We start from the raw sequence: 27,989 nt of genomic DNA, 5'->3' as shown, positions 1-27,989 counted from the left end.
GCTCTGTGTTGTGGCCGCAGCAACCCCGGTTCGAGTCCGTGTCACGGCAGCCTCAGCTTCACCAATAGTGTTGCTTGCTTGACAAGTGGAGAGATACGCGTCCCCACCCGATGTCTTACAGACAACTACACACATGCGTGGGGCTAGTGGCGCAATGGATACCGCGTCTGACTTCGGATCAGAAGATTCTAGGTTCGACTCCTAGCTAGCTCGTCTTCCATTTTGTGCTAAACCTGTGCATTGTGTATCTTTTCATGAATTCTCTGGAGAGGGCTTTCTTCACCAATGTCAACAAGAAGAAGGTCCTTCCACTGCTGAATAAACTCTTTGTCAAACATTAACCTGGAGAGTTACATTCTTCAACACAATTTTAGAAGTACCTTTTCCTTCAAGAAGGTCGTCCTGTCATTGGAAAAGGTTGCTTAAATCTCAAAATCAAGATTTCGCAAAATAGAAAATTCATTCCCACTGAATTGGGATTCAAGATTTCTGAAATGTATGAGTTTCATTAAATACTGAAGGAGTTTTCTGCCAATGAAAATCATTGAACATTGTTTCAGTCGTCCTTTCTAAGAAACCCGTCTGTTGCATTTTATTTTGGCCTTACGTGTAGCTGTCAGCGGTGCAGAGATAATTCTGCCATTGCATAGCAACTCACTCGGGGCCGTGATCGTATAGTGGTTAGTACTCTGTGTTGTGGCCGCAGCAACCCTGGTTCGAATCCGGGTCACGGCAGCCTCAGCTTCACCAATAGTGTTGCTTGCTTGACCAATGGGGACATACGCGTCCCCACCCGATGTCTTACAGACAACTCCACACATGAGTGGGGCGAGTGGCGCAATGGATACCGCATCTGATAATTGTTCAGGACATTTGAGGTTTGACTCCCAGCTAGCTCGTCTTACATTTTGTGCTAAACCTGTGCATCGTGTATCTTTTCATGAATTCACTGGAGAGGGCTCACTTCACCAATCTCAACAAGGAAAAGGTCCTTCCAGTGCTTAATAAACTCTTTGTCAAACATTAACCTGGAGAGTTACATTCTTCAACACAATTTTAGAAGTACCTTTTCCTTCAAGAAGGTCATCCTGTCATTGGAAAAGGTTGCTTAAATCTCAAAATCCAGATCCTGTGAAATAGAAAATTCATTCCCACTGAATTGGTATTCAAGATTTCTGAATTGTATGAGTTTCATGAAATACTGAAGGAGTTTTCTGCCAATGAAAGTCATTTAACATTGTTTGAGTCGTCCTTTCTAAAAAAAACAGTCTGTTGCATTTTATTTTGGCCGTACGTGTAGCTGTCAGCGGTAGACAGACAATTTTGCCATTGCATAGCTATACACTCGGGGCCGTGATCGTATCGGTGTTAATTTTCTATGTTCTGGCCGCAGCAACACAGGTTCGGTTCTGGGTCACGGCAGCCTCAGCTCCACCAATAGAGTTGCTTGCTTCACTAGTGGGGAGATACGAGTCCCCCCAGATGTCTTACAGACAACTCCACACATGAGTGGGGCGAGTGGCGCAATGGATACCGCATCTGATAATGGTTCCGGACATTCTAGGTTTGACTCCCAGCTAGCTCGTCTTACATTTTGTGCTAAACCTGTGCATCGTGTATCTTTTCATGAATTCACTGGAGAGGGCTCACTTCACCAATGTCAACAAGGAGAAGGTCCTTCCAGTGCTTAATAAACTCTTTGTCAAACATTAACCTGGAGAGTTACATTCTTTAACACAATTTTAGAAGTAACTTTTCCTTCAAGAAGGTCGTCCTGTCATTGGAAAAGGTTGCTTAAATCTCAAAATCAAGATCCTGCGAAATAGAAAATTCATTCCCACTGAATTGGTATTCAATATTTCTGAATTGTATGAGTTTCATGAAATACTGAAGGAGTTTTCTGCCAATGAAAGTCATTTAACATTGTTTGAGTCGTCCTATCTACGAAACCCGTCTGTTGTATTTTATTTTGGCCTAACGTGTAGCTGTCAGCGGTGGAGAGACAATTCTGCCATTGCATAGCAACACATTCGGGGTCGTGATTGTATATTGGTTAGTACTCTGTGTTGTGGCCGCAGCAACCCCGGTTTGAATCCGCGTCACGGCAGCCTCAGCTTCACCGATAGTGTTCCTTGCTTGACCAGTGGGGAGATACGCGTCCCCACCCGATGTCTTTCAGACAACTACACACATGCGTAGGGCTAGTGGCGCAATGGATAACGCTTCTGACTACGGATCATAAGATTCTAGGTTCGACTCCTAGCTAGCTCGTCTTACATTTTGTGCTAAACCTGTGCATTGTGTATCTTTTTATGAATTCTCTGGAGAGGGCTTTCTTCACAAATGTCAACAAGGAGAAGGTCCTTCCAGTGCTGAATAAACTCTTTGTCAAACATTAACCTGGAGAGTTACATTCTTCAACACAATTTTAGAAGTACCTTTTCCTTCAAGAAGGTCGTCCTGTCATTGGAAAAGGTAGCTTAAATCTCAAAATCAAGATTCCGCAAAATAGAAAATTCATTCCCACTGAATTGGGATTCAAGATTTCTGAAATGTATGAGTTTCATTAAATACTGAAGGAGTTTTCTGCCAATGAAAATCATTTAACATTGTTTCAGTCGTCCTATCTACGAAACCCGTCTGTTGTATTTTATTTTGGCCTAACGTGTAGCTGTCAGCGGTGGAGAGACAATTCTGCCATTGCATAGCAACACATTCGGGGTCGTGATTGTATATTGGTTAGTACTCTGTGTTGTGGCCGCAGCAACCCCGGTTTGAATCCGCGTCACGGCAGCCTCAGCTTCACCGATAGTGTTCCTTGCTTGACCAGTGGGGAGATACGCGTCCCCACCCGATGTCTTTCAGACAACTACGCACATGCGTGGGGCTAGTGGCGCAATGGATAACGCATCTGACTACGGATCAGAAGATTCTATGTTCGACTCCTAGCTAGCTCGTCTTACATTTTGTGCTAAACCTGTGCATCGTGTATCTTTTCATGAATTCACTGGAGAGGGCTCACATCACCAATGTCAACAAGGAAAAGGTCCTTCCAGTGCTTAATAAACTCTTTGTCAAACATTAACCTGGAGAGTTACATTCTTCATCACAATTTAGAAGTACCTTTTCCTTCAAGAATGTCGTCCTGTCATTGGAAAAGGTTGCTTAAATCTCAAAATCAAGATTCCGCAAAATAGAAAATTCATTCCCACTGAATTGGGATTCAAGATTTCTGAAATGTATGAGTTTCATTAAATACTGAAGGAGTTTTCTGCCAATGAAAATCATTATACATTGTTTCAGTCGTCCTTTCTAAGAAACCCGTCTGTTGTATTTTATTTTGGCCTTACGTGTAGCTGTCAGCGGTGGAGAGACAATACTGCCATTGCATAGCAACACACTCGGGGCCGTGATCGTATAGTGGTTAGTGCTCTGTGTTGTGGCCGCAGCAACCCCGGTTCGAGTCCGTGTCACGGCAGCCTCAGCTTCATCAATAGTGTTGCTTGCTTGACAAGTGGAGAGATACGCGTCCCCACCCGATGTCTTACAGACAACTACACACATGCGTGGGGCTAGTGGCGCAATGGATACCGCATCTGACTTCGGATCAGAAGATTCTAGGTTCGACTCCTAGCTAGCTCGTCTTACATTTTGTGCTAAACCTGTGCATTGTGTATCTTTTCATGAATTCTCTGGAGAGGGCTTTCTTCACCAATGTCAACAAGAAGAAGGTCCTTCCACTGCTGAATAAACTCTTTGTCAAACATTAACCTGGAGAGTTACATTCTTCAACACAATTTTAGAAGTACCTTTTCCTTCAAGAAGGTCGTCCTGTCATTGGAAAAGGTTGCTTAAATCTCAAAATCAAGATTTCGCAAAATAGAAAATTCATTCCCACTGAATTGGGATTCAAGATTTCTGAAATGTATGAGTTTCATTAAATACTGAAGGAGTTTTCTGCCAATGAAAATCATTGAACATTGTTTCAGTCGTCCTTTCTAAGAAACCCGTCTGTTGCATTTTATTTTGGCCTTACGTGTAGCTGTCAGCGGTGCAGAGATAATTCTGCCATTGCATAGCAACTCACGCGGGGCCGTGATCGTATAGTGGTTAGTATTCTGTGTTGTGGCCGCAGCAACCCTGGTTCGAATCCGGGTCACGGCAGCCTCAGCTTCACCAATAGTGTTGCTTGCTTGACCAATGGGGACATACGCGTCCCCACCCGATGTCTTACAGACAACTCCACACATGAGTGGGGCGAGTGGCGCAATGGATACCGCATCTGATAATTGTTCAGGACATTTGAGGTTTGACTCCCAGCTAGCTCGTCTTACATTTTGTGCTAAACCTGTGCATCGTGTATCTTTTCATGAATTCACTGGAGAGGGCTCACTTCACCAATGTCAACAAGGAGAAGGTCCTTCCAGTGCTTAATAAACTCTTTGTCAAACATTAACCTGGAGAGTTACATTCTTTAACACAATTTTAGAAGTAACTTTTCCTTCAAGAAGGTCGTCCTGTCATTGGAAAAGGTTGCTTAAATCTCAAAATCAAGATCCTGCGAAATAGAAAATTCATTCCCACTGAATTGGTATTCAATATTTCTGAATTGTATGAGTTTCATGAAATACTGAAGGAGTTTTCTGCCAATGAAAGTCATTTAACATTGTTTGAGTCGTCCTTTCTAAAAAAAACAGTCTGTTGCATTTTATTTTGGCCGTACGTGTAGCTGTCAGCGGTAGACAGACAATTTTGCCATTGCATAGCTATACACTCGGGGCCGTGATCGTATCGGTGTTAATTTTCTATGTTCTGGCCGCAGCAACACAGGTTCGGTTCTGGGTCACGGCAGCCTCAGCTCCACCAATAGAGTTGCTTGCTTCACTAGTGGGGAGATACGAGTCCCCCCAGATGTCTTACAGACAACTCCACACATGAGTGGGGCGAGTGGCGCAATGGATACCGCATCTGATAATGGTTCCGGACATTCTAGGTTTGACTCCCAGCTAGCTCGTCTTACATTTTGTGCTAAACCTGTGCATCGTGTATCTTTTCATGAATTCACTGGAGAGGGCTCACTTCACCAATGTCAACAAGGAGAAGGTCCTTCCAGTGCTTAATAAACTCTTTGTCAAACATTAACCTGGAGAGTTACATTCTTTAACACAATTTTAGAAGTAACTTTTCCTTCAAGAAGGTCGTCCTGTCATTGGAAAAGGTTGCTTAAATCTCAAAATCAAGATCCTGCGAAATAGAAAATTCATTCCCACTGAATTGGTATTCAATATTTCTGAATTGTATGAGTTTCATGAAATACTGAAGGAGTTTTCTGCCAATGAAAGTCATTTAACATTGTTTGAGTCGTCCTTTCTAAAAAAAACAGTCTGTTGCATTTTATTTTGGCCGTAAGTGTAGCTGTCAGCAGTAGACAGACAATTTTGCCATTGCATAGCTATACACTCGGGGGCCGTGATCGTATTGGTGTTAGTTCTCTATGTTCTGGCCGCAGCAACACAGGTTCGGTTCCGGTTCACGGCAGCCTCAGCTCCACCAATAGAGTTGCTTGCTTGACCAGTGGGGAGATACGAGTTCCCCCAGATGTCTGACAGACAACTCCACACATGAGTGGGGCGAGTGGCGCAATGGATACCGCATCTGATAATGGTTCAGGACATTCTAGGTTTGACTCTCAGCTAGCTCGTCTTACATTTTGTGCTAAACCTGTGCATCGTGTATGTTTTCATGAATTCACTGGAGAGGGCTCACTTCACCAATGTCAACAAGGAAAAGGTCCTTCCAGTGCTTAATAAACTCTTTGTCAAACATTAACCTGGAGAGTTACATTCTTCATCACAATTTTAGAAGTACCTTTTCCTTCAAGAAGGTCGTCCTGTCATTGGAAAAGGTTGCTTAAATCTCAAAATCAAGATTCCGCAAAATAGAAAATTCATTCCAACTGAATTGGGATTCAAGATTTCTGAAATGTATGAGTTTCATTAAATACTGAAGGAGTTTTCTGCCAATGAAAATCATTGAACATTGTTTCAGTCGTCCTTTCTAAGAAACCTGTCTGTTGCATTTTATTTTGGCCTTACGTGTAGCTGTCAGCGGTGGAGAGACAATTCTGCCATTGCATAGCAACACACTCGGGGCAGTGTTCGTATAGTGGTTAGTACTCTGTGTTGTGGCCGCAGCAACCCTGGTTCGAGCCCGTTTCACGGCAGCCTCAGCTTCACCAATAGTGTTGCTTGCTTGACCAGTGGAGAGATATGCGTCCCCACCCGATGTCTTACAGACAACTACACACATGCGTGGGGCTAGTGGCGCAATGGATACCGCATCTGACTACGGATCAGAAGATTCTAGGTTTGACTCTCAGCTAGCTCGTCTTACATTTTGTGCTAAACCTGTGCATTGTGTATCTTTTTATGAATTCTCTGGAGAGGGCTTTCTTCACAAATGTCAACAAGGAGAAGGTCCTTCCAGTGCTGAATAAACTCTTTGTCAAACATTAACCTGGAGAGTTACATTCTTCAACACAATTTTAGAAGTACCTTTTCCTTCAAGAAGGTCGTCCTGTCATTGGAAAAGGTTGCTTAAATCTCAAAATCAAGATTCCGCAAAATAGAAAATTCATTCCCACTGAATTGGGATTCAAGATTTCTGAAATGTATGAGTTTCATTAAATACTGAAGGAGTTTTCTGCCAATGAAAATCATTTAACATTGTTTCAGTCGTCCTATCTACGAAACCCGTCTGTTGCATTTTATTTTGGCCTTACGTGTAGCTGTCAGCGGTGCAGAGATAATTCTGCCATTGCATAGCAACGCATTCGGGGTCGTGATTGTATATTGGTTAGTACTCTGTGTTTTGGCCGCAGCAACCCCGGTTTGAATCCGGGTCACGGCAGCCTCAGCTTCACCGATAGTGTTCCTTGCTTGACCAGTGGGGAGATACGCGTCCCCACCCGATGTCTTTCAGACAACTACACACATGCGTAGGGCTAGTGGCGCAATGGATAACGCATCTGACTACGGATCAGAAGATTCTAGGTTCGACTCCTAGCTAGCTCGTCTTACATTTTGTGCTAAACCTGTGCATTGTGTATCTTTTTATGAATTCTCTGGAGAGGGCTTTCTTCACAAATGTCAACAAGGAGAAGGTCCTTCCAGTGCTGAATAAACTCTTTGTCAAACATTAACCTGGAGAGTTACATTCTTCAACACAATTTTAGAAGTACCTTTTCCTTCAAGAAGGTCGTCCTGTCATTGGAAAAGGTAGCTTAAATCTCAAAATCAAGATTCCGCAAAATAGAAAATTCATTCCCACTGAATTGGGATTCAAGATTTCTGAAATGTATGAGTTTCATTAAATACTGAAGGAGTTTTCTGCCAATGAAAATCATTTAACATTGTTTCAGTCGTCCTATCTACGAAACCCGTCTGTTGCATTTTATTTTGGCCTTACGTGTAGCTGTCAGCGGTGCAGAGATAATTCTGCCATTGCATAGCAACTCACACGGGGCCGTGATCGTATAGTGGTTAGTACTCTGTGTTGTGGCCGCAGCAACCCCGGTTCGAATCCGGGTCACGGCAGCCTCAGCTTCACCAATAGTGTTGCTTGCTTGACCAATGGAGACATACGCGTCCCCACCCGATGTCTTACAGACAACTCCACACATGAGTGGGGCGAGTGGCGCAATGGATACCGCTTCTGATAATGGTTCAGGACATTCTAGGTTTGACTCCCAGCTAGCTGGTCTTACATTTTGTGCTAAACCTGTGCATCGTGTATCTTTTCATGATTTCACTGGGGAGGGCTCACATCACCAATGTCAACAAGGAAAAGGTCCTTCCAGTGCTTAATAAACTCTTTGTCAAACATTAACCTTGAGAGTTACATTCTTCATCACAATTTTAGAAGTACCTTTTCCTTCAAGAAGGTCGTCCTGTCATTGGAAAAGGTTGCTTAAATCTCAAAATCAAGATTCCGCAAAATAGAAAATTAATTCCCACTGAATTGGGATTCAAGATTTCTGAAATGTATGAGTTTCATTAAATACTGAAGGAGTTTTCTGCCAATGAAAATCATTGAACATTGTTTCAGTCGTCCTTTCTAAGAAACCCGTCTGTTGCATTTTATTTTGGCCTTACGTGTAGCTGTCAGCGGTGGAGAGACAATTCTGCCATTGCATAGCAACACATTCGGGGTCGTGATTGTATATTGGTTAGTACTCTGTGTTTTGGCCGCAGCAACCCCGGTTTGAATCCGGGTCACGGCAGCCTCAGCTTCACCGATAGTGTTCCTTGCTTGACCAGTGGGGAGATACGCGTCCCCACCCGATGTCTTTCAGACAACTACACACATGCGTAGGGCTAGTGGCGCAATGGATAACGCATCTGACTACGGATCAGAAGATTCTAGGTTCGACTCCTAGCTAGCTCGTCTTACATTTTGTGCTAAACCTGTGCATTGTGTATCTTTTTATGAATTCTCTGGAGAGGGCTTTCTTCACAAATGTCAACAAGGAGAAGGTCCTTCCAGTGCTGAATAAACTCTTTGTCAAACATTAACCTGGAGAGTTACATTCTTCAACACAATTTTAGAAGTACCTTTTCCTTCAAGAAGGTCGTCCTGTCATTGGAAAAGGTAGCTTAAATCTCAAAATCAAGATTCCGCAAAATAGAAAATTCATTCCCACTGAATTGGGATTCAAGATTTCTGAAATGTATGAGTTTCATTAAATACTGAAGGAGTTTTCTGCCAATGAAAGTCATTTAACATTGTTTCAGTCGTCCTATCTACGAAACCCGTCTGTTGCATTTTATTTTGGCCTTACGTGTAGCTGTCAGCGGTGCAGAGATAATTCTGCCATTGCATAGCAACTCACACGGGGCCGTGATCGTATAGTGGTTAGTACTCTGTGTTGTGGCCGCAGCAACCCTGGTTCGAATCCGGGTCACGGCAGCCTCAGCTTCACCAATAGTGTTGCTTGCTTGACCAATGGAGACATACGCGTCCCCACCCGATGTCTTACAGACAACTCCACACATGAGTGGGGCGAGTGGCGCAATGGATACCGCATCTGATAATGGTTCAGGACATTCTAGGTTTGACTCCCAGCTAGCTGGTCTTACATTTTGTGCTAAACCTGTGCATCGTGTATCTTTTCATGATTTCACTGGGGAGGGCTCACATCACCAATGTCAACAAGGAAAAGGTCCTTCCAGTGCTTAATAAACTCTTTGTCAAACATTAACCTGGAGAGTTACATTCTTCATCACAATTTTAGAAGTACCTTTTCCTTCAAGAAGGTCGTCCTGTCATTGGAAAAGGTTGCTTAAATCTCAAAATCAAGATTCCGCAAAATAGAAAATTCATTCCCACTGAATTGGGATTCAAGATTTCTGAAATGTATGAGTTTCATTAAATACTGAAGGAGTTTTCTGCCAATGAAAATCATTGAACATTGTTTCAGTCGTCCTTTCTAAGAAACCCGTCTGTTGCATTTTATTTTGGCCTTACGTGTAGCTGTCAGCGGTGGAGAGACAATTCTGCCATTGCATAGCAACACACTCGGGGCAGTGATCGTATAGTGATTAGTACTCTGTGTTGTGGCCGCCGCAACCCCGGTTCGAGTCCGTGTCACGGCAGCCTCAGCTTCACCAATAGTGTTGCTTGCTTGACCAGTGGAGAGATACGCGTCCCCACCCGATGTCTTTCAGACAACTACACACATTCGTGGGGCTAGTGGCGCAATGGATAACGCATCTGACTACGGATCAGAAGATTCTAGGTTCGACTCCTAGCTAGCTCGTCTTACATTTTGTGCTAAACCTGTGATTGTGTATCTTTTTATGAATTCTCTGGAGAGGGCTTTCTTCACCAATGTCAACAAGGAGAAGGTCCTTCCAGTGCTGAATAAACTCTTTGTCAAACATTAACCTGGAGAGTTACATTCTTCAACAGAATTTTAGAAGTACCTTTTCCTTCAAGAAGGTCGTCCTGTCATTGGAAAAGGTTGCTTAAATCTCAAAATCAAGATTCCGCAAAATAGAAAATTCATTCCCACTGAATTGGGATTCAAGATTTCTGAAATGTATGAGTTTCATTAAATACTGAAGGAGTTTTCTGCCAATGAGAATCATTGAACATTGTTTCAGTCGTCCTATCTACGAAACCCGTCTGTTGCATTTTATTTTGGCCTTACGTGTAGCTGTCAGCGGTGCAGAGACAATTCTGCCATTGCATAGCAACACACTCGGGGCCGTGATCGTATAGTGGTTAGTACTCTGTGTTGTGGCCGCAGCAACCCCGGTTCGAATCCGGGTCACGGCAGCCTCAGCTTCACCAATAGTGTTGCTTGCTTGACCAGTGGGGAGATACGCGTCCCCACCCGAAGTCTTACAGAAAACTCCACACATGGGTGGGGCGAGTGGCGCAATGGATACCGCATCTGATAATGATTCAGGACATTCGAGGTTTGACTCCCAGCAAGCTCGTCTTACATTTTGTGCTAAACCATTGCATCGTGTATCTTTTCATGAATTCACTGGAGAGGGCTCACTTCACCAATCTCAACAAGGAAAAGGTCCTTCCAGTGCTTAATAAACTCTTTGTCAAACATTAACCTGGAGAGTTACATTCTTCAACACAATTTTAGAAGTACCTTTTCCTTCAAGAAGGTCATCCTGTCATTGGAAAAGGTTGCTTAAATCTCAAAATCCAGATCCTGCGAAATAGAAAATTCATTCCCACTGAATTGGTATTCAAGATTTCTGAATTGTATGAGTTTCATGAAATACTTAAGGAGTTTTCTGCCAATGAAAGTCATTTAGCATTGTTTGAGTCGTCCTTTCTAAAAAAAACAGTCTGTTGCATTTTATTTTGGCCGTACGTGTAGCTGTCAGCGGTAGACAGACAATTTTGCCATCGCATAGCTATACACTCGGGGCCGTGATCGTATCGGTGTTAGTTTTCTATGTTCTGGCAGCAGCAACACAGGTTCGGTTCTGGGTCACGGCAGCCTCAGCTCCACCAATAGATTTGCTTGCTTCACTAGTGGGGAGATACGAGTCCCCCCAGATGTCTTACAGACAACTCCACACATGAGTGGGGCGAGTGGCGCAATGGATACCGCATCTGATAATGGTTCAGGACATTCTAGGTTTGACTCCCAGCTAGCTCGTCTTACATTTTGTGCTAAACCTGTGCATCGTGTATCTTTTCATGAATTCACTGGAGAAGGCTCACTTCACCAATGTCAACAAGGAGAAGGTCCTTCCAGTGCTTAATAAACTCTTTGTCAAACATTAACCTGGAGTTACATTCTTCAACACAATTTTAGAAGTAACTTTTCCTTCAAGAAGGTCGTCCTGTCATTGGAAAAGGTTGCTTAAATCTCAAAATCAAGATCCTGCGAAATAGAAAATTCATTCCCACTGAATTGGTATTCAAGATTTCTGAATTGTATGAGTTTCATGAAATACTGAAGGAGTTTTCTGCCAATGAAAGTCATTTAACATTGTTTGAGTCGTCCTTTCTAAAAAAACAGTCTGTTGCATTTTATTTTGGCCGTAAGTGTAGCTGTCAGCAGTAGACAGACAATTTTGCCATTGCATAGCTATACACTCGGGGGCCGTGATCGTATCGGTGTTAGTTCTCTATGTTCTGGCCGCAGCAAGACAGGTTCGGTTCCGGTTCACGGCAGCCTCAGCTCCACCAATAGAGTTGCTTGCTTGACCAGTGGGGAGATACGAGTTCCCCCAGATGTCTTACAGACAACTCCACACATGAGTGGGGCGAGTGGCGCAATGGATACCGCATCTGATAATGGTTCAGGACATTCTAGGTTTGACTCCCAGCTAGCTCGTCTTACATTTTGTGCTAAACCTGTGCATCGTGTATCTTTTCATGAATTCACTGGGGAGTGCTCACTTCACCAATGTCAACAAGGAAAAGGTCCTTCCAGTGCTTAATAAACTCTTTGTCAAACATTAACCTGGAGAGTTACATTCTTCAACACAATTTTAGAAGTGCCTTTTCCTTCAAGAAGGTCGTCCTGTCATTGGAAAAGGTTGCTTAAATCTCAAAATCAAGATTCCGCAAAATAGAAAATTCATTCCCACTGAATTGGGATTCAAGATTTCTGAAATGTATGAGTTTCATTAAATACTGAAGGAGTTTTCTGCCAATGAAAATCATTGAACATTGTTTCAGTCGTCCTTTCTAAGAAACCCGTCTGTTGTATTTTATTTTGGCATAACGTGTAGCTGTCAGCGGTGGAGAGACAATTCTGCCATTGCATAGCAACACATTCGGAGTCGTGATTGTATATTGGTTAGTACTCTGTGTTGTGGCCGCAGCAACCCCGGTTTGAATCCGCGTCACGGCAGCCTCAGCTTCACCGATAGTGTTCCTTGCTTGACCAGTGGGGAGATACGCGTCCCCACCCGATGTCTTACAGACAACTACACACATGCGTGGGGCTAGTGGCGCAATGGATACCGCATCTGACTTCGGATCAGAAGATTCTAGGTTTGACTCCTAGCTAGCTCGTCTTACATTTTGTGCTAAACCTGTGCATTGTGTATCTTTTCATGAATTCTCTGTAGAGGGCTTTCTTCACCAATGTCAACAAGGAGAAGGTCCTTCCAGTGCTGAATAAACTCTTTATCAAACATTAACCTGGAGAGTTACATTCTTCAACACAATTTTAGAAGTACCTTTTCCTTCAAGAAGGTCGTCCTGTCATTGGAAAAGGTTGCTTAAATCTCAAAATCAAGATTTCGCAAAATAGAAAATTCATTCCCACTGAATTGGGATTCAAGATTTCTGAAATGTATGAGTTTCATTAAATACTGAAGGAGTTTTCTGCCAATGAAAATCATTGAACATTGTTTCAGTCGTCCTTTCTAAGAAACCCGTCTGTTGCATTTTATTTTGGCCTTACGTGTAGCTGTCAGCGGTGCAGAGATAATTCTGCCATTGCATAGCAACTCACTCGGGGCCGTGATCGTATAGTGGTTAGTACTCTGTGTTGTGGCCGCAGCAACCCCGGTTCGAATCCGGGTCACGGCAGCCTCAGCTTCACCAATAGTGTTGCTTGCTTGACCAATGGGGACATACGCGTCCCCACCCGATGTCTTACAGACAACTCCACACATGAGTGGGGCGAGTGGCGCAATGGATACCGCATCTGATAATTGTTCAGGACATTTGAGGTTTGACTCCCAGCTAGCTCGTCTTACATTTTGTGCTAAACCTGTGCATCGTGTATCTTTTCATGAATTCACTGGAGAGGGCTCACTTCACCAATGTCAACAAGGAGAAGGTCCTTCCAGTGTTTAATAAACTCTTTGTCAAACATTAACCTGGAGAGTTACATTCTTTAACACAATTTTAGAAGTACCCTTTCCTTCAAGAAGGTCGTCCTGTCATTGGAAAAGGTTGCTTAAATCTCAAAATCAAGATTCCGCAAAATAGAAAATTCATTCCAACTGAATTGGGATTCAAGATTTCTGAAATGTATGAGTTTCATTAAATACTGAAGGAGTTTTCTGCCAATGAAAATCATTGAACATTGTTTCAGTCGTCCTTTCTAAGAAACCTGTCTGTTGCATTTTATTTTGGCCTTACGTGTAGCTGTCAGCGGTGGAGAGACAATTCTGCCATTGCATAGCAACACACTCGGGGCAGTGTTCGTATAGTGGTTAGTACTCTGTGTTGTGGCCGCAGCAACCCTGGTTCGAGCCCGTTTCACGGCAGCCTCAGCTTCACCAATAGTGTTGCTTGCTTGACCAGTGGAGAGATATGCGTCCCCACCCGATGTCTTACAGACAACAACACACATGCGTGGGGCTAGTGGCGCAATGGATACCGCATCTGACTACGGATCAGAAGATTCTAGGTTCGACTCCTAGCTAGCTCGTCTTACATTTTGTGCTAAACCTGTGCATTGTGTATCTTTTTATGAATTCTCTGGAGAGGGCTTTCTTCACCAATGTCAACAAGGAGAAGGTCCTTCCACTGCTGAATAAACTCTTTGTCAAACATTAACCTGGAGAGTTACATTCTTCAACACAATTTTAGAAGTACCTTTTCCTTCAAGAAGGTCGTCCTGTCATTGGAAAAGGTTGCTTAAATCTCAAAATCAAGATTCCGCAAAATAGAAAATTCATTCCCACTGAATTGGGATTCAAGATTTCTGAAATGTATGAGTTTCATTAAATACTGAAGGAGTTTTCTGCCAATGAAAATCATTTAACATTGTTTCAGTCGTCCTATCTACGAAACCCGTCTGTTGCATTTTATTTTGGCCTTACGTGTAGCTGTCAGCGGTGCAGAGATAATTCTGCCATTGCATAGCAACACATTCGGGGTCGTGATTGTATATTGGTTAGTACTCTGTGTTTTGGCCGCAGCAACCCCGGTTTGAATCCGGGTCACGGCAGCCTCAGCTTCACCGATAGTGTTCCTTGCTTGACCAGTGGGGAGATACGCGTCCCCACCCGATGTCTTTCAGACAACTACACACATGCGTAGGGCTAGTGGCGCAATGGATAACGCATCTGACTACGGATCAGAAGATTCTAGGTTCGACTCCTAGCTAGCTCGTCTTACATTTTGTGCTAAACCTGTGCATTGTGTATCTTTTTATGAATTCTCTGGAGAGGGCTTTCTTCACAAATGTCAACAAGGAGAAGGTCCTTCCAGTGCTGAATAAACTCTTTGTCAAACATTAACCTGGAGAGTTACATTCTTCAACACAATTTTAGAAGTACCTTTTCCTTCAAGAAGGTCGTCCTGTCATTGGAAAAGGTAGCTTAAATCTCAAAATCAAGATTCCGCAAAATAGAAAATTCATTCCCACTGAATTGGGATTCAAGATTTCTGAAATGTATGAGTTTCATTAAATACTGAAGGAGTTTTCTGCCAATGAAAATCATTTAACATTGTTTCAGTCGTCCTATCTACGAAACCCGTCTGTTGCATTTTATTTTGGCCTTACGTGTAGCTGTCAGCGGTGCAGAGATAATTCTGCCATTGCATAGCAACTCACACGGGGCCGTGATCGTATAGTGGTTAGTACTCTGTGTTGTGGCCGCAGCAACCCTGGTTCGAATCCGGGTCACGGCAGCCTCAGCTTCACCAATAGTGTTGCTTGCTTGACCAATGGAGACATACGCGTCCCCACCCGATGTCTTACAGACAACTCCACACATGAGTGGGGCGAGTGGCGCAATGGATACCGCATCTGATAATGGTTCAGGACATTCTAGGTTTGACTCCCAGCTAGCTGGTCTTACATTTTGTGCTAAACCTGTGCATCGTGTATCTTTTCATGATTTCACTGGGGAGGGCTCACATCACCAATGTCAACAAGGAAAAGGTCCTTCCAGTGCTTAATAAACTCTTTGTCAAACATTAACCTGGAGAGTTACATTCTTCATCACAATTTTAGAAGTACCTTTTCCTTCAAGAAGGTCGTCCTGTCATTGGAAAAGGTTGCTTAAATCTTAAAATCAAGATTCCGCAAAATAGAAAATTCATTCCCACTGAATTGGGATTCAAGATTTCGGAAATGTATGAGTTTCATTAAATACTGAAGGAGTTTTCTGCCAATGAAAATCATTGAACATTGTTTCAGTCGTCCTTTCTAAGAAACCCGTCTGTTGCATTTTATTTTGGCCTTACGTGTAGCTATCATCGGTGGAGAGACAATTCTGCCATTGCATAGCAACACACTCGGGGCCGTGATCGTATAGTGGTTAGTCCTCTGTGTAGTGGCCGCAGCAACCCCGTTTCGAATCCGGGTCACGGCAGCCTCAGCTTCACCAATAGTGTTCCTTGCTTGACCAGTGGGGAGATACGCGTCCCCACCCGATGTCTTACAGACAACTCCACACATGAGTGGGGCGCGTGGCGCAATGGATACCGCATCTGATAATGGTTCAGGTCATTCTAGGTTTGACTCCCAGCTAGCTCGTCTTACATTTTGTGCTAAACCTGTGCATCGTGTATCTTTTCATGAATTCACTGGGGAGTGCTCACTTCACCAATGTCAACAAGGAGAAGGTCCTTCCAGTGCTGATTAAACTCTTTGTCAAACATTAACCTGGAGAGTTACATTCTTCATCACAATTTAGAAGTACCTTTTCCTTCAAGAATGTCGTCCTGTCATTGGAAAAGGTTGCTTAAATCTCAAAATCAAGATTCCGCAAAATAGAAAATTCATTCCCACTGAATTGGGATTCAAGATTTCTGAAATGTATGAGTTTCATTAAATACTGAAGGAGTTTTCTGCCAATGAAAATCATTATACATTGTTTCAGTCGTCCTTTCTAAGAAACCCGTCTGTTGTATTTTATTTTGGCCTTACGTGTAGCTGTCAGCGGTGGAGAGACAATACTGCCATTGCATAGCAACACACTCGGGGCCGTGATCGTATAGTGGTTAGTGCTCTGTGTTGTGGCCGCAGCAACCCCGGTTCGAGTCCGTGTCACGGCAGCCTCAGCTTCATCAATAGTGTTGCTTGCTTGACAAGTGGAGAGATACGCGTCCCCACCCGATGTCTTACAGACAACTACACACATGCGTGGGGCTAGTGGCGCAATGGATACCGCATCTGACTTCGGATCAGAAGATTCTAGGTTCGACTCCTAGCTAGCTCGTCTTACATTTTGTGCTAAACCTGTGCATTGTGTATCTTTTCATGAATTCTCTGGAGAGGGCTTTCTTCACCAATGTCAACAAGAAGAAGGTCCTTCCACTGCTGAATAAACTCTTTGTCAAACATTAACCTGGAGAGTTACATTCTTCAACACAATTTTAGAAGTACCTTTTCCTTCAAGAAGGTCGTCCTGTCATTGGAAAAGGTTGCTTAAATCTCAAAATCAAGATTTCGCAAAATAGAAAATTCATTCCCACTGAATTGGGATTCAAGATTTCTGAAATGTATGAGTTTCATTAAATACTGAAGGAGTTTTCTGCCAATGAAAATCATTGAACATTGTTTCAGTCGTCCTTTCTCAGAAACCCGTCTGTTGCATTTTATTTTGGCCTTACGTGTAGCTGTCAGCGGTGCAGAGATAATTCTGCCATTGCATAGCAACTCACTCGGGGCCGTGATCGTATAGTGGTTAGTACTCTGTGTTGTGGCCGCAGCAACCCCGGTTCGAATCCGGGTCACGGCAGCCTCAGCTTCACCAATAGTGTTGCTTGCTTGACCAGTGGGGACATACGCGTCCCCACCCGATGTCTTACAGACAACTCCACACATGAGTGGGGCGAGTGGCGCAATGGATACCGCATCTGATAATTGTTCAGGACATTTGAGGTTTGACTCCCAGCTAGCTCGTCTTACATTTTGTGCTAAACCTGTGCATCGTGTATCTTTTCATGAATTCACTGGAGAGGGCTCACTTCACCAATGTCAACAAGGAGAAGGTCCTTCCAGTGCTTAATAAACTCTTTGTCAAACATTAACCTGGAGAGTTACATTCTTTAACACAATTTTAGAAGTAACTTTTCCTTCAAGAAGGTCGTCCTGTCATTGGAAAAGGTTGCTTAAATCTCAAAATCAAGATCCTGCGAAATAGAAAATTCATTCCCACTGAATTGGTATTCAATATTTCTGAATTGTATGAGTTTCATGAAATACTGAAGGAGTTTTCTGCCAATGAAAGTCATTTAACATTGTTTGAGTCGTCCTTTCTAAAAAAAACAGTCTGTTGCATTTTATTTTGGCCGTAAGTGTAGCTGTCAGCAGTAGACAGACAATTTTGCCATTGCATAGCTATACACTCGGGGGCCGTGATCGTATCGGTGTTAGTTCTCTATGTTCTGGCCGCAGCAACACAGGTTCGGTTCCGGTTCACGGCAGCCTCAGCTCCACCAATAGAGTTGCTTGCTTGACCAGTGGGGAGATACGAGTTCCCCCAGATGTCTTACAGACAACTCCACACATGAGTGGGGCGAGTGGCGCAATGGATACCGCATCTGATAATGGTTCAGGACATTCTAGGTTTGACTCTCAGCTAGCTCGTCTGACATTTTGTGCTAAACCTGTGCATCGTGTATGTTTTCATGAATTCACTGGAGAGGGCTCACTTCACCAATGTCAACAAGGAAAAGGTCCTTCCAGTGCTTAATAAACTCTTTGTCAAACATTAACCTGGAGAGTTACATTCTTCATCACAATTTTAGAAGTACCTTTTCCTTCAAGAAGGTCGTCCTGTCATTGGAAAAGGTTGCTTAAATCTCAAAATCAAGATTCCGCAAAATAGAAAATTCATTCCAACTGAATTGGGATTCAAGATTTCTGAAATGTATGAGTTTCATTAAATACTAAAGGAGTTTTCTGCCAATGAAAATCATTGAACATTGTTTCAGTCGTCCTTTCTAAGAAACCTGTTGCATTTTATTTTGGCCTTACGTGTAGCTGTCAGCGGTGGAGAGACAATTCTGCCATTGCATAGCAACACACTCGGGGCAGTGTTCGTATAGTGGTTAGTACTCTGTGTTGTGGCCGCAGCAACCCTGGTTCGAGCCCGTTTCACGGCAGCCTCAGCTTCACCAATAGTGTTGCTTGCTTGACCAGTGGAGAGATATGCGTCCCCACCCGATGTCTTACAGACAACTACACACATGCGTGGGGCTAGTGGCGCAATGGATACCGCATCTGACTACGGATCAGAAGATTCTAGGTTCGACTCCTAGCTAGCTCGTCTTACATTTTGTGCTAAACCTGTGCATTGTGTATCTTTTTATGAATTCTCTGGAGAGGGCTTTCTTCACCAATGTCAACAAGGAGAAGGTCCTTCCACTGCTGAATAAACTCTTTGTCAAACATTAACCTGGAGAGTTACATTCTTCAACACAATTTTAGAAGTACCTTTTCCTTCAAGAAGGTCGTCCTGTCATTGGAAAAGGTTGCTTAAATCTCAAAATCAAGATTCCGCAAAATAGAAAATTCATTCCCACTGAATTGGGATTCAAGATTTCTGAAATGTATGAGTTTCATTAAATACTGAAGGAGTTTTCTGCCAATGAAAATCATTTAACATTGTTTCAGTCGTCCTATCTACGAAACCCGTCTGTTGCATTTTATTTTGGCCTTACGTGTAGCTGTCAGCGGTGCAGAGATAATTCTGCCATTGCATAGCAACACATTCGGGGTCGTGATTGTATATTGGTTAGTACTCTGTGTTTTGGCCGCAGCAACCCCGGTTTGAATCCGGGTCACGGCAGCCTCAGCTTCACCGATAGTCTTCCTTGCTTGACCAGTGGGGAGATACGCGTCCCCACCCGATGTCTTTCAGACAACTACACACATGCGTAGGGCTAGTGGCGCAATGGATAACGCATCTGACTACGGATCAGAAGATTCTAGGTTCGACTCCTAGCTAGCTCGTCTTACATTTTGTGCTAAACCTGTGCATTGTGTATCTTTTTATGAATTCTCTGGAGAGGGCTTTCTTCACAAATGTCAACAAGGAGAAGGTCCTTCCAGTGCTGAATAAACTCTTTGTCAAACATTAACCTGGAGAGTTACATTCTTCAACACAATTTTAGAAGTACCTTTTCCTTCAAGAAGGTCGTCCTGTCATTGGAAAAGGTAGCTTAAATCTCAAAATCAAGATTCCGCAAAATAGAAAATTCATTCCCACTGAATTGGGATTCAAGATTTCTGAAATGTATGAGTTTCATTAAATACTGAAGGAGTTTTCTGCCAATGAAAATCATTTAACATTGTTTCAGTCGTCCTATCTACGAAACCCGTCTGTTGCATTTTATTTTGGCCTTACGTGTAGCTGTCAGCGGTGCAGAGATAATTCTGCCATTGCATAGCAACTCACACGGGGCCGTGATCGTATAGTGGTTAGTACTCTGTGTTGTGGCCGCAGCAACCCCGGTTTGAATCCGGGTCACGGCAGCCTCAGCTTCACCAATAGTGTTGCTTGCTTGACCAATGGAGACATACGCGTCCCCACCCGATGTCTTACAGACAACTCCACACATGAGTGGGGCGAGTGGCGCAATGGATACCGCATCTGATAATGGTTCAGGACATTCTAGGTTTGACTCCCAGCTAGCTGGTCTTACATTTTGTGCTAAACCTGTGCATCGTGTATCTTTTCATGATTTCACTGGGGAGGGCTCACATCACCAATGTCAACAAGGAAAAGGTCCTTCCAGTGCTTAATAAACTCTTTGTCAAACATTAACCTGGAGAGTTACATTCTTCATCACAATTTTAGAAGTACCTTTTCCTTCAAGAAGGTCGTCCTGTCATTGGAAAAGGTTGCTTAAATCTCAAAATCAAGATTCCGCAAAATAGAAAATTCATTCCCACTGAATTGGGATTCAAGATTTCTGAAATGTATGAGTTTCATTAAATACTGAAGGAGTTTTCTGCCAATGAAAATCATTGAACATTGTTTCAGTCGTCCTTTCTAAGAAACCCGTCTGTTGCATTTTATTTTGGCCTTACGTGTAGCTGTCAGCGGTGGAGAGACAATTCTGCCATTGCATAGCAACACATTTGGGGTCGTGATTGTATATTGGTTAGTACTCTGTGTTTTGGCCGCAGCAACCCCGGTTTGAATCCGGGTCACGGCAGCCTCAGCTTCACCGATAGTGTTCCTTGCTTGACCAGTGGGGAGATACGCGTCCCCACCCGATGTCTTTCAGACAACTACACACATGCGTAGGGCTAGTGGCGCAATGGATAACGCATCTGACTACGGATCAGAAGATTCTAGGTTCGACTCCTAGCTAGCTCGTCTTACATTTTGTGCTAAACCTGTGCATTGTGTATCTTTTTATGAATTCTCTGGAGAGGGCTTTCTTCACAAATGTCAACAAGGAGAAGGTCCTTCCAGTGCTGAATAAACTCTTTGTCAAACATTAACCTGGAGAGTTACATTCTTCAACACAATTTTAGAAGTACCTTTTCCTTCAAGAAGGTCGTCCTGTCATTGGAAAAGGTAGCTTAAATCTCAAAATCAAGATTCCGCAAAATAGAAAATTCATTCCCACTGAATTGGGATTCAAGATTTCTGAAATGTATGAGTTTCATTAAATACTGAAGGAGTTTTCTGCCAATGAAAATCATTTAACATTGTTTCAGTCGTCCTATCTACGAAACCCGTCTGTTGCATTTTATTTTGGCCTTACGTGTAGCTGTCAGCGGTGCAGAGATAATTCTGCCATTGCATAGCAACTCACACGGGGCCGTGATCGTATAGTGGTTAGTACTCTGTGTTGTGGCCGTAGCAACCCCGATTCGAATCCGGGTCACGGCAGCCTCAGCTTCACCAATAGTGTTGCTTGCTTGACCAATGGAGACATACGCGTCCCCACCCGATGTCTTACAGACAACTCCACACATGAGTGGGGCGAGTGGCGCAATGGATACCGCATCTGATAATGGTTCAGGACATTCTAGGTTTGACTCCCAGCTAGCTGGTCTTACATTTTGTGCTAAACCTGTGCATCGTGTATCTTTTCATGATTTCACTGGGGAGGGCTCACATCACCAATGTCAACAAGGAAAAGGTCCTTCCAGTGCTTAATAAACTCTTTGTCAAACATTAACCTGGAGAGTTACATTCTTCATCACAATTTTAGAAGTACCTTTTCCTTCAAGAAGGTCGTCCTGTCATTGGAAAAGGTTGCTTAAATCTCAAAATCAAGATTCCGCAAAATAGAAAATTCATTCCCACTGAATTGGGATTCAAGATTTCTGAAATGTATGAGTTTCATTAAATACTGAAGGAGTTTTCTGCCAATGAAAATCATTGAACATTGTTTCAGTCGTCCTTTCTAAGAAACCCGTCTGTTGCATTTTATTTTGGCCTTACGTGTAGCTGTCAGCGGTGGAGAGACAATTCTGCCATTGCATAGCAACACATTCGGGGTCGTGATTGTATATTGGTTAGTACTCTGTGTTTTGGCCGCAGCAACCCCGGTTTGAATCCGGGTCACGGCAGCCTCAGCTTCACCGATAGTGTTCCTTGCTTGACCAGTGGGGAGATACGCGTCCCCACCCGATGTCTTTCAGACAACTACACACATGCGTAGGGCTAGTGGCGCAATGGATAACGCATCTGACTACGGATCAGAAGATTCTAGGTTCGACTCCTAGCTAGCTCGTCTTACATTTTGTGCTAAACCTGTGCATTGTGTATCTTTTTATGAATTCTCTGGAGAGGGCTTTCTTCACAAATGTCAACAAGGAGAAGGTCCTTCCAGTGCTGAATAAACTCTTTGTCAAACATTAACCTGGAGAGTTACATTCTTCAACACAATTTTAGAAGTACCTTTTCCTTCAAGAAGGTCGTCCTGTCATTGGAAAAGGTAGCTTAAATCTCAAAATCAAGATTCCGCAAAATAGAAAATTCATTCCCACTGAATTGGGATTCAAGATTTCTGAAATGTATGAGTTTCATTAAATACTGAAGGAGTTTTCTGCCAATGAAAATCATTTAACATTGTTTCAGTCGTCCTATCTACGAAACCCGTCTGTTGCATTTTATTTTGGCCTTACGTGTAGCTGTCAGCGGTGCAGAGATAATTCTGCCATTGCATAGCAACTCACACGGGGCCGTGATCGTATAGTGGTTAGTACTCTGTGTTGTGGCCGCAGCAACCCCGGTTCGAATCCGGGTCACGGCAGCCTCAGCTTCACCAATAGTGTTGCTTGCTTGACCAATGGAGACATACGCGTCCCCACCCGATGTCTTACAGACAACTCCACACATGAGTGGGGCGAGTGGCGCAATGGATACCGCATCTGATAATGGTTCAGGACATTCTAGGTTTGACTCCCAGCTAGCTGGTCTTACATTTTGTGCTAAACCTGTGCATCGTGTATCTTTTCATGATTTCACTGGGGAGGGCTCACATCACCAATGTCAACAAGGAAAAGGTCCTTCCAGTGCTTAATAAACTCTTTGTCAAACATTAACCTGGAGAGTTACATTCTTCATCACAATTTTAGAAGTACCTTTTCCTTCAAGAAGGTCGTCCTGTCATTGGAAAAGGTTGCTTAAATCTCAAAATCAAGATTCCGCAAAATAGAAAATTCATTCCCACTGAATTGGGATTCAAGATTTCTGAAATGTATGAGTTTCATTAAATACTGAAGGAGTTTTCTGCCAATGAAAATCATTGAACATTGTTTCAGTCGTCCTTTCTAAGAAACCCGTCTGTTGCATTTTATTTTGGCCTTACGTGTAGCTGTCAGCGGTGGAGAGACAATTCTGCCATTGCATAGCAACACATTCGGGGTCGTGATTGTATATTGGTTAGTACTCTGTGTTTTGGCCGCAGCAACCCCGGTTTGAATCCGGGTCACGGCAGCCTCAGCTTCACCGATAGTGTTCCTTGCTTGACCAGTGGGGAGATACGCGTCCCCACCCGATGTCTTTCAGACAACTACACACATGCGTAGGGCTAGTGGCGCAATGGATAACGCATCTGACTACGGATCAGAAGATTCTAGGTTCGACTCCTAGCTAGCTTGTCTTACATTTTGTGCTAAACCTGTGCATTGTGTATCTTTTTATGAATTCTCTGGAGAGGGCTTTCTTCACAAATGTCAACAAGGAGAAGGTCCTTCCAGTGCTGAATAAACTCTTTGTCAAACATTAACCTGGAGAGTTACATTCTTCAACACAATTTTAGAAGTACCTTTTCCTTCAAGAAGGTCGTCCTGTCATTGGAAAAGGTAGCTTAAATCTCAAAATCAAGATTCCGCAAAATAGAAAATTCATTCCCACTGAATTGGGATTCAAGATTTCTGAAATGTATGAGTTTCATTAAATACTGAAGGAGTTTTCTGCCAATGAAAATCATTTAACATTGTTTCAGTCGTCCTATCTACGAAACCCGTCTGTTGCATTTTATTTTGGCCTTACGTGTAGCTGTCAGCGGTGCAGAGATAATTCTGCCATTGCATAGCAACTCACACGGGGCCGTGATCGTATAGTGGTTAGTACTCTGTGTTGTGGCCGCAGCAACCCCGGTTCGAATCCGGGTCACGGCAGCCTCAGCTTCACCAATAGTGTTGCTTCCTTGACCAATGGAGACATACGCGTCCCCACCCGATGTCTTACAGACAACTCCACACATGAGTGGGGCGAGTGGCGCAATGGATACCGCATCTGATAATGGTTCAGGACATTCTAGGTTTGACTCCCAGCTAGCTGGTCTTACATTTTGTGCTAAACCTGTGCATCGTGTATCTTTTCATGATTTCACTGGGGAGGGCTCACATCACCAATGTCAACAAGGAAAAGGTCCTTCCAGTGCTTAATAAACTCTTTGTCAAACATTAACCTGGAGAGTTACATTCTTCATCACAATTTTAGAAGTACCTTTTCCTTCAAGAAGGTCGTCCTGTCATTGGAAAAGGTTGCTTAAATCTCAAAATCAAGATTCCGCAAAATAGAAAATTCATTCCCACTGAATTGGGATTCAAGATTTCTGAAATGTATGAGTTTCATTAAATACTGAAGGAGTTTTCTGCCAATGAAAATCATTGAACATTGTTTCAGTCGTCCTTTCTAAGAAACCCGTCTGTTGCATTTTATTTTGGCCTTACGTGTAGCTGTCAGCGGTGGAGAGACAATTCTGCCATTGCATAGCACCACACTCGGGGCAGTGATCGTATAGTGATTAGTACTCTGTGTTGTGGCCGCCGCAACCCCGGTTCGAGTCCGTGTCACGGCAGCCTCAGCTTCACCAATAGTGTTGCTTGCTTGACCAGTGGAGAGATACGCGTCCCCACCCGATGTCTTTCAGACAACTACACACATTCGTGGGGCTAGTGGCGCAATGGATAACGCATCTGACTACGGATCAGAAGATTCTAGGTTCGACTCCTAGCTAGCTCGTCTTACATTTTGTGCTAAACCTGTGCATTGTGTATCTTTTTATGAATTCTCTGGAGAGGGCTTTCTTCACCAATGTCAACAAGGAGAAGGTCCTTCCAGTGCTGAATAAACTCTTTGTCAAACATTAACCTGGAGAGTTACATTCTTCAACAGAATTTTAGAAGTACCTTTTCCTTCAAGAAGGTCGTCCTGTCATTGGAAAAGGTTGCTTAAATCTCAAAATCAAGATTCCGCAAAATAGAAAATTCATTCCCACTGAATTGGGATTCAAGATTTCTGAAATGTATGAGTTTCATTAAATACTGAAGGAGTTTTCTGCCAATGAGAATCATTGAACATTGTTTCAGTCGTCCTATCTACGAAACCCGTCTGTTGCATTTTATTTTGGCCTTACGTGTAGCTGTCAGCGGTGCAGAGACAATTCTGCCATTGCATAGCAACACACTCGGGGCCGTGATCGTATAGTGGTTAGTACTCTGTGTTGTGGCCGCAGCAACCCCGGTTCGAATCCGGGTCACGGCAGCCTCAGCTTCACCAATAGTGTTGCTTGCTTGACCAGTGGGGAGATACGCGTCCCCACCTGATGTCTTACAGAAAACTCCACACATGGGTGGGGCGAGTGGCGCAATGGATACCGCATCTGATAATGATTCAGGAGATTCGAGGTTTGACTCCCAGCAAGCTCGTCTTACATTTTGTGCTAAACCATTGCATCGTGTATCTTTTCATGAATTCACTGGAGAGGGCTCACTTCACCAATCTCAACAAGGAAAAGGTCCTTCCAGTGCTAAATAAACTCTTTGTCAAACATTAACCTGGAGAGTTACATTCTTCAACACAATTTTAGAAGTACCTTTTCCTTCAAGAAGGTCGTCCTGTCATTGGAAAAGGTTGCTTAAATCTCAAAATCCAGATCCTGCGAAATAGAAAATTCATTCCCACTGAATTGGTATTCAAGATTTCTGAATTGTATGAGTTTCATGAAATACTGAAGGAGTTTTCTGCCAATGAAAGTCATTTAACATTGTTTGAGTCGTCCTTTCTAAAAAAAACAGTCTGTTGCATTTTATTTTGGCCGTACGTGTAGCTGTCAGCGGTAGACAGACAATTTTGCCATCGCATAGCTATACACTCGGGGCCGTGATCGTATCGTTGTTAGTTTTCTATGTTCTGGCAGCAGCAACACAGGTTCGGTTCTGGGTCACGGCAGCCTCAGCTCCACCAATAGATTTGCTTGCTTCACTAGTGGGGAGATACGAGTCCCCCCAGATGTCTTACAGACAACTCCACACATGAGTGGGGCGAGTGGCGCAATGGATACCGCATCTGATAATGGTTCAGGACATTCTAGGTTTGACTCCCAGCTAGCTCGTCTTACATTTTGTGCTAAACCTGTGCATCGTGTATCTTTTCATGAATTCACTGGAGAGGGCTCACTTCACCAATGTCAACAAGGAGAAGGTCCTTCCAGTGCTTAATAAACTCTTTGTCAAACATTAACCTGGAGTTACATTCTTCAACACAATTTTAGAAGTAACTTTTCCTTCAAGAAGGTCGTCCTGTCATTGGAAAAGGTTGCTTAAATCTCAAAATCAAGATCCTGCGAAATAGAAAATTCATTCCCACTGAATTGGTATTCAAGATTTCTGAATTGTATGAGTTTCATGAAATACTGAAGGAGTTTTCTGCCAATGAAAGTCATTTAACATTGTTTGAGTCGTCCTTTCTAAAAAAACAGTCTGTTGCATTTTATTTTGGCCGTAAGTGTAGCTGTCAGCAGTAGACAGACAATTTTGCCATTGCATAGCTATACACTCGGGGGCCGTGATCGTATCGGTGTTAGTTCTCTATGTTCTGGCCGCAGCAAGACAGGTTTGGTTCCGGTTCACGGCAGCCTCAGCTCCACCAATAGAGTTGCTTGCTTGACCAGTGGGGAGATACGAGTTCCCCCAGATGTCTTACAGACAACTCCACACATGAGTGGGGCGAGTGGCGCAATGGATACCGCATCTGATAATGGTTCAGGACATTCTAGGTTTGACTCCCAGCTAGCTGGTCTTACATTTTGTGCTAAACCTGTGCATCGTGTATCTTTTCATGAATTCACTGGGGAGTGCTCACTTCACCAATGTCAACAAGGAAAAGGTCCTTCCAGTGCTTAATAAACTCTTTGTCAAACATTAACCTGGAGAGTTACATTCTTCAACACAATTTTAGAAGTGCCTTTTCCTTCAAGAAGGTCGTCCTGTCATTGGAAAAGGTTGCTTAAATCTCAAAATCAAGATTCCGCAAAATAGAAAATTCATTCCCACTGAATTGGGATTCAAGATTTCTGAAATGTATGAGTTTCATTAAATACTGAAGGAGTTTTCTGCCAATGAAAATCATTGAACATTGTTTCAGTCGTCCTTTCTAAGAAACCCGTCTGTTGTATTTTATTTTGGCCTAACGTGTAGCTGTCAGCGGTGGAGAGACAATTCTGCCGTTGCATAGCAACACATTCGGGGTCGTGATTGTATATTGGTTAGTACTCTGTGTTGTGGCCGCAGCAACCCCGGTTTGAATCCGCGTCACGGCAGCCTCAGCTTCACCGATAGTGTTCCTTGCTTGACCAGTGGGGAGATACGCGTCCCCACCCGATGTCTTTCAGACAACTACACACATGCGTGGGGCTAGTGGCGCAATGGATAACGCATCTGACTACGGATCAGAAGATTCTATGTTCGACTCCTAGCTAGCTCGTCTTACATTTTGTGCTAAACCTGTGCATCGTGTATCTTTTCATGAATTCTCTGGAGAGGGCTTTCTTCACCAATGTCAACAAGGAGAAGGTCCTTCCACTGCTGAATAAACTCTTTGTCAAACATTAACCTGGAGAGTTACATTCTTCAACACAATTTTAGAAGTACCTTTTCCTTCAAGAAGGTCGTCCTGTCATTGGAAAAGGTTGCTTAAATCTCAAAATCAAGATTCCGCAAAATAGAAAATTCATTCCCACTGAATTGGGATTCAAGATTTCTGAAATGTATGAGTTTCATTAAATACTGAAGGAGTTTTCTGCTAATGAAAATCATTATACATTGTTTC

At 43.2% G+C, this 27,989-nt stretch overlaps 29 non-coding genes across 29 annotated transcripts; all 29 read left to right on the top strand.

Annotated features, from left to right (window-relative positions):
* Positions 1-140: 140 nt before the first annotated feature.
* trnar-ucg (transfer RNA arginine (anticodon UCG)) lies at positions 141-213 on the top strand. The gene has a single exon. It is a non-coding gene; the product is annotated as a tRNA-Arg (tRNA).
* A 450-nt stretch (positions 214-663) lies between these two features.
* Positions 664-735, top strand: trnah-gug (transfer RNA histidin (anticodon GUG)). Its single transcript has one exon. It is a non-coding gene; the product is annotated as a tRNA-His (tRNA).
* Positions 736-2,198: 1,463 nt separating this feature from the next.
* trnar-acg (transfer RNA arginine (anticodon ACG)) lies at positions 2,199-2,271 on the top strand. The gene has a single exon. It is a non-coding gene; the product is annotated as a tRNA-Arg (tRNA).
* A 613-nt stretch (positions 2,272-2,884) lies between these two features.
* Positions 2,885-2,957, top strand: trnar-acg (transfer RNA arginine (anticodon ACG)). The gene has a single exon. It is a non-coding gene; the product is annotated as a tRNA-Arg (tRNA).
* Positions 2,958-3,569: 612 nt separating this feature from the next.
* Positions 3,570-3,642, top strand: trnar-ucg (transfer RNA arginine (anticodon UCG)). The gene has a single exon. It is a non-coding gene; the product is annotated as a tRNA-Arg (tRNA).
* A 450-nt stretch (positions 3,643-4,092) lies between these two features.
* On the top strand, positions 4,093-4,164 carry trnah-gug (transfer RNA histidin (anticodon GUG)). The gene has a single exon. It is a non-coding gene; the product is annotated as a tRNA-His (tRNA).
* Positions 4,165-7,000: 2,836 nt separating this feature from the next.
* trnar-acg (transfer RNA arginine (anticodon ACG)) lies at positions 7,001-7,073 on the top strand. The gene has a single exon. It is a non-coding gene; the product is annotated as a tRNA-Arg (tRNA).
* Positions 7,074-7,523: 450 nt separating this feature from the next.
* trnah-gug (transfer RNA histidin (anticodon GUG)) lies at positions 7,524-7,595 on the top strand. The gene has a single exon. It is a non-coding gene; the product is annotated as a tRNA-His (tRNA).
* A 777-nt stretch (positions 7,596-8,372) lies between these two features.
* trnar-acg (transfer RNA arginine (anticodon ACG)) lies at positions 8,373-8,445 on the top strand. The gene has a single exon. It is a non-coding gene; the product is annotated as a tRNA-Arg (tRNA).
* A 450-nt stretch (positions 8,446-8,895) lies between these two features.
* Positions 8,896-8,967, top strand: trnah-gug (transfer RNA histidin (anticodon GUG)). The gene has a single exon. It is a non-coding gene; the product is annotated as a tRNA-His (tRNA).
* Positions 8,968-9,744: 777 nt separating this feature from the next.
* Positions 9,745-9,817, top strand: trnar-acg (transfer RNA arginine (anticodon ACG)). The gene has a single exon. It is a non-coding gene; the product is annotated as a tRNA-Arg (tRNA).
* Positions 9,818-10,266: 449 nt separating this feature from the next.
* On the top strand, positions 10,267-10,338 carry trnah-gug (transfer RNA histidin (anticodon GUG)). Its single transcript has one exon. It is a non-coding gene; the product is annotated as a tRNA-His (tRNA).
* Positions 10,339-12,485: 2,147 nt separating this feature from the next.
* Positions 12,486-12,558, top strand: trnar-ucg (transfer RNA arginine (anticodon UCG)). Its single transcript has one exon. It is a non-coding gene; the product is annotated as a tRNA-Arg (tRNA).
* A 450-nt stretch (positions 12,559-13,008) lies between these two features.
* On the top strand, positions 13,009-13,080 carry trnah-gug (transfer RNA histidin (anticodon GUG)). Its single transcript has one exon. It is a non-coding gene; the product is annotated as a tRNA-His (tRNA).
* Positions 13,081-13,857: 777 nt separating this feature from the next.
* trnar-acg (transfer RNA arginine (anticodon ACG)) lies at positions 13,858-13,930 on the top strand. The gene has a single exon. It is a non-coding gene; the product is annotated as a tRNA-Arg (tRNA).
* A 613-nt stretch (positions 13,931-14,543) lies between these two features.
* trnar-acg (transfer RNA arginine (anticodon ACG)) lies at positions 14,544-14,616 on the top strand. Its single transcript has one exon. It is a non-coding gene; the product is annotated as a tRNA-Arg (tRNA).
* Positions 14,617-15,066: 450 nt separating this feature from the next.
* On the top strand, positions 15,067-15,138 carry trnah-gug (transfer RNA histidin (anticodon GUG)). Its single transcript has one exon. It is a non-coding gene; the product is annotated as a tRNA-His (tRNA).
* Positions 15,139-16,600: 1,462 nt separating this feature from the next.
* trnar-ucg (transfer RNA arginine (anticodon UCG)) lies at positions 16,601-16,673 on the top strand. Its single transcript has one exon. It is a non-coding gene; the product is annotated as a tRNA-Arg (tRNA).
* Positions 16,674-17,123: 450 nt separating this feature from the next.
* trnah-gug (transfer RNA histidin (anticodon GUG)) lies at positions 17,124-17,195 on the top strand. The gene has a single exon. It is a non-coding gene; the product is annotated as a tRNA-His (tRNA).
* A 1,460-nt stretch (positions 17,196-18,655) lies between these two features.
* Positions 18,656-18,728, top strand: trnar-acg (transfer RNA arginine (anticodon ACG)). The gene has a single exon. It is a non-coding gene; the product is annotated as a tRNA-Arg (tRNA).
* Positions 18,729-19,341: 613 nt separating this feature from the next.
* trnar-acg (transfer RNA arginine (anticodon ACG)) lies at positions 19,342-19,414 on the top strand. Its single transcript has one exon. It is a non-coding gene; the product is annotated as a tRNA-Arg (tRNA).
* A 1,299-nt stretch (positions 19,415-20,713) lies between these two features.
* Positions 20,714-20,786, top strand: trnar-acg (transfer RNA arginine (anticodon ACG)). Its single transcript has one exon. It is a non-coding gene; the product is annotated as a tRNA-Arg (tRNA).
* A 1,299-nt stretch (positions 20,787-22,085) lies between these two features.
* trnar-acg (transfer RNA arginine (anticodon ACG)) lies at positions 22,086-22,158 on the top strand. Its single transcript has one exon. It is a non-coding gene; the product is annotated as a tRNA-Arg (tRNA).
* A 450-nt stretch (positions 22,159-22,608) lies between these two features.
* Positions 22,609-22,680, top strand: trnah-gug (transfer RNA histidin (anticodon GUG)). The gene has a single exon. It is a non-coding gene; the product is annotated as a tRNA-His (tRNA).
* A 777-nt stretch (positions 22,681-23,457) lies between these two features.
* trnar-acg (transfer RNA arginine (anticodon ACG)) lies at positions 23,458-23,530 on the top strand. The gene has a single exon. It is a non-coding gene; the product is annotated as a tRNA-Arg (tRNA).
* A 450-nt stretch (positions 23,531-23,980) lies between these two features.
* On the top strand, positions 23,981-24,052 carry trnah-gug (transfer RNA histidin (anticodon GUG)). Its single transcript has one exon. It is a non-coding gene; the product is annotated as a tRNA-His (tRNA).
* Positions 24,053-24,829: 777 nt separating this feature from the next.
* On the top strand, positions 24,830-24,902 carry trnar-acg (transfer RNA arginine (anticodon ACG)). Its single transcript has one exon. It is a non-coding gene; the product is annotated as a tRNA-Arg (tRNA).
* A 450-nt stretch (positions 24,903-25,352) lies between these two features.
* trnah-gug (transfer RNA histidin (anticodon GUG)) lies at positions 25,353-25,424 on the top strand. The gene has a single exon. It is a non-coding gene; the product is annotated as a tRNA-His (tRNA).
* A 2,147-nt stretch (positions 25,425-27,571) lies between these two features.
* Positions 27,572-27,644, top strand: trnar-acg (transfer RNA arginine (anticodon ACG)). Its single transcript has one exon. It is a non-coding gene; the product is annotated as a tRNA-Arg (tRNA).
* Positions 27,645-27,989: the final 345 nt, after the last annotated feature.

Source organism: Idiotropiscis lumnitzeri, chromosome 9 (genome assembly GCF_059441095.1).
Source record: "Idiotropiscis lumnitzeri isolate Australia: NSW breed Sydney's pygmy pipehorse chromosome 9, RoL_Ilum_1.0, whole genome shotgun sequence".
Taxonomy (NCBI): Eukaryota; Metazoa; Chordata; class Actinopteri; order Syngnathiformes; family Syngnathidae; genus Idiotropiscis; species Idiotropiscis lumnitzeri.
This window is presented reverse-complemented; position numbering and strand designations above follow the sequence as displayed.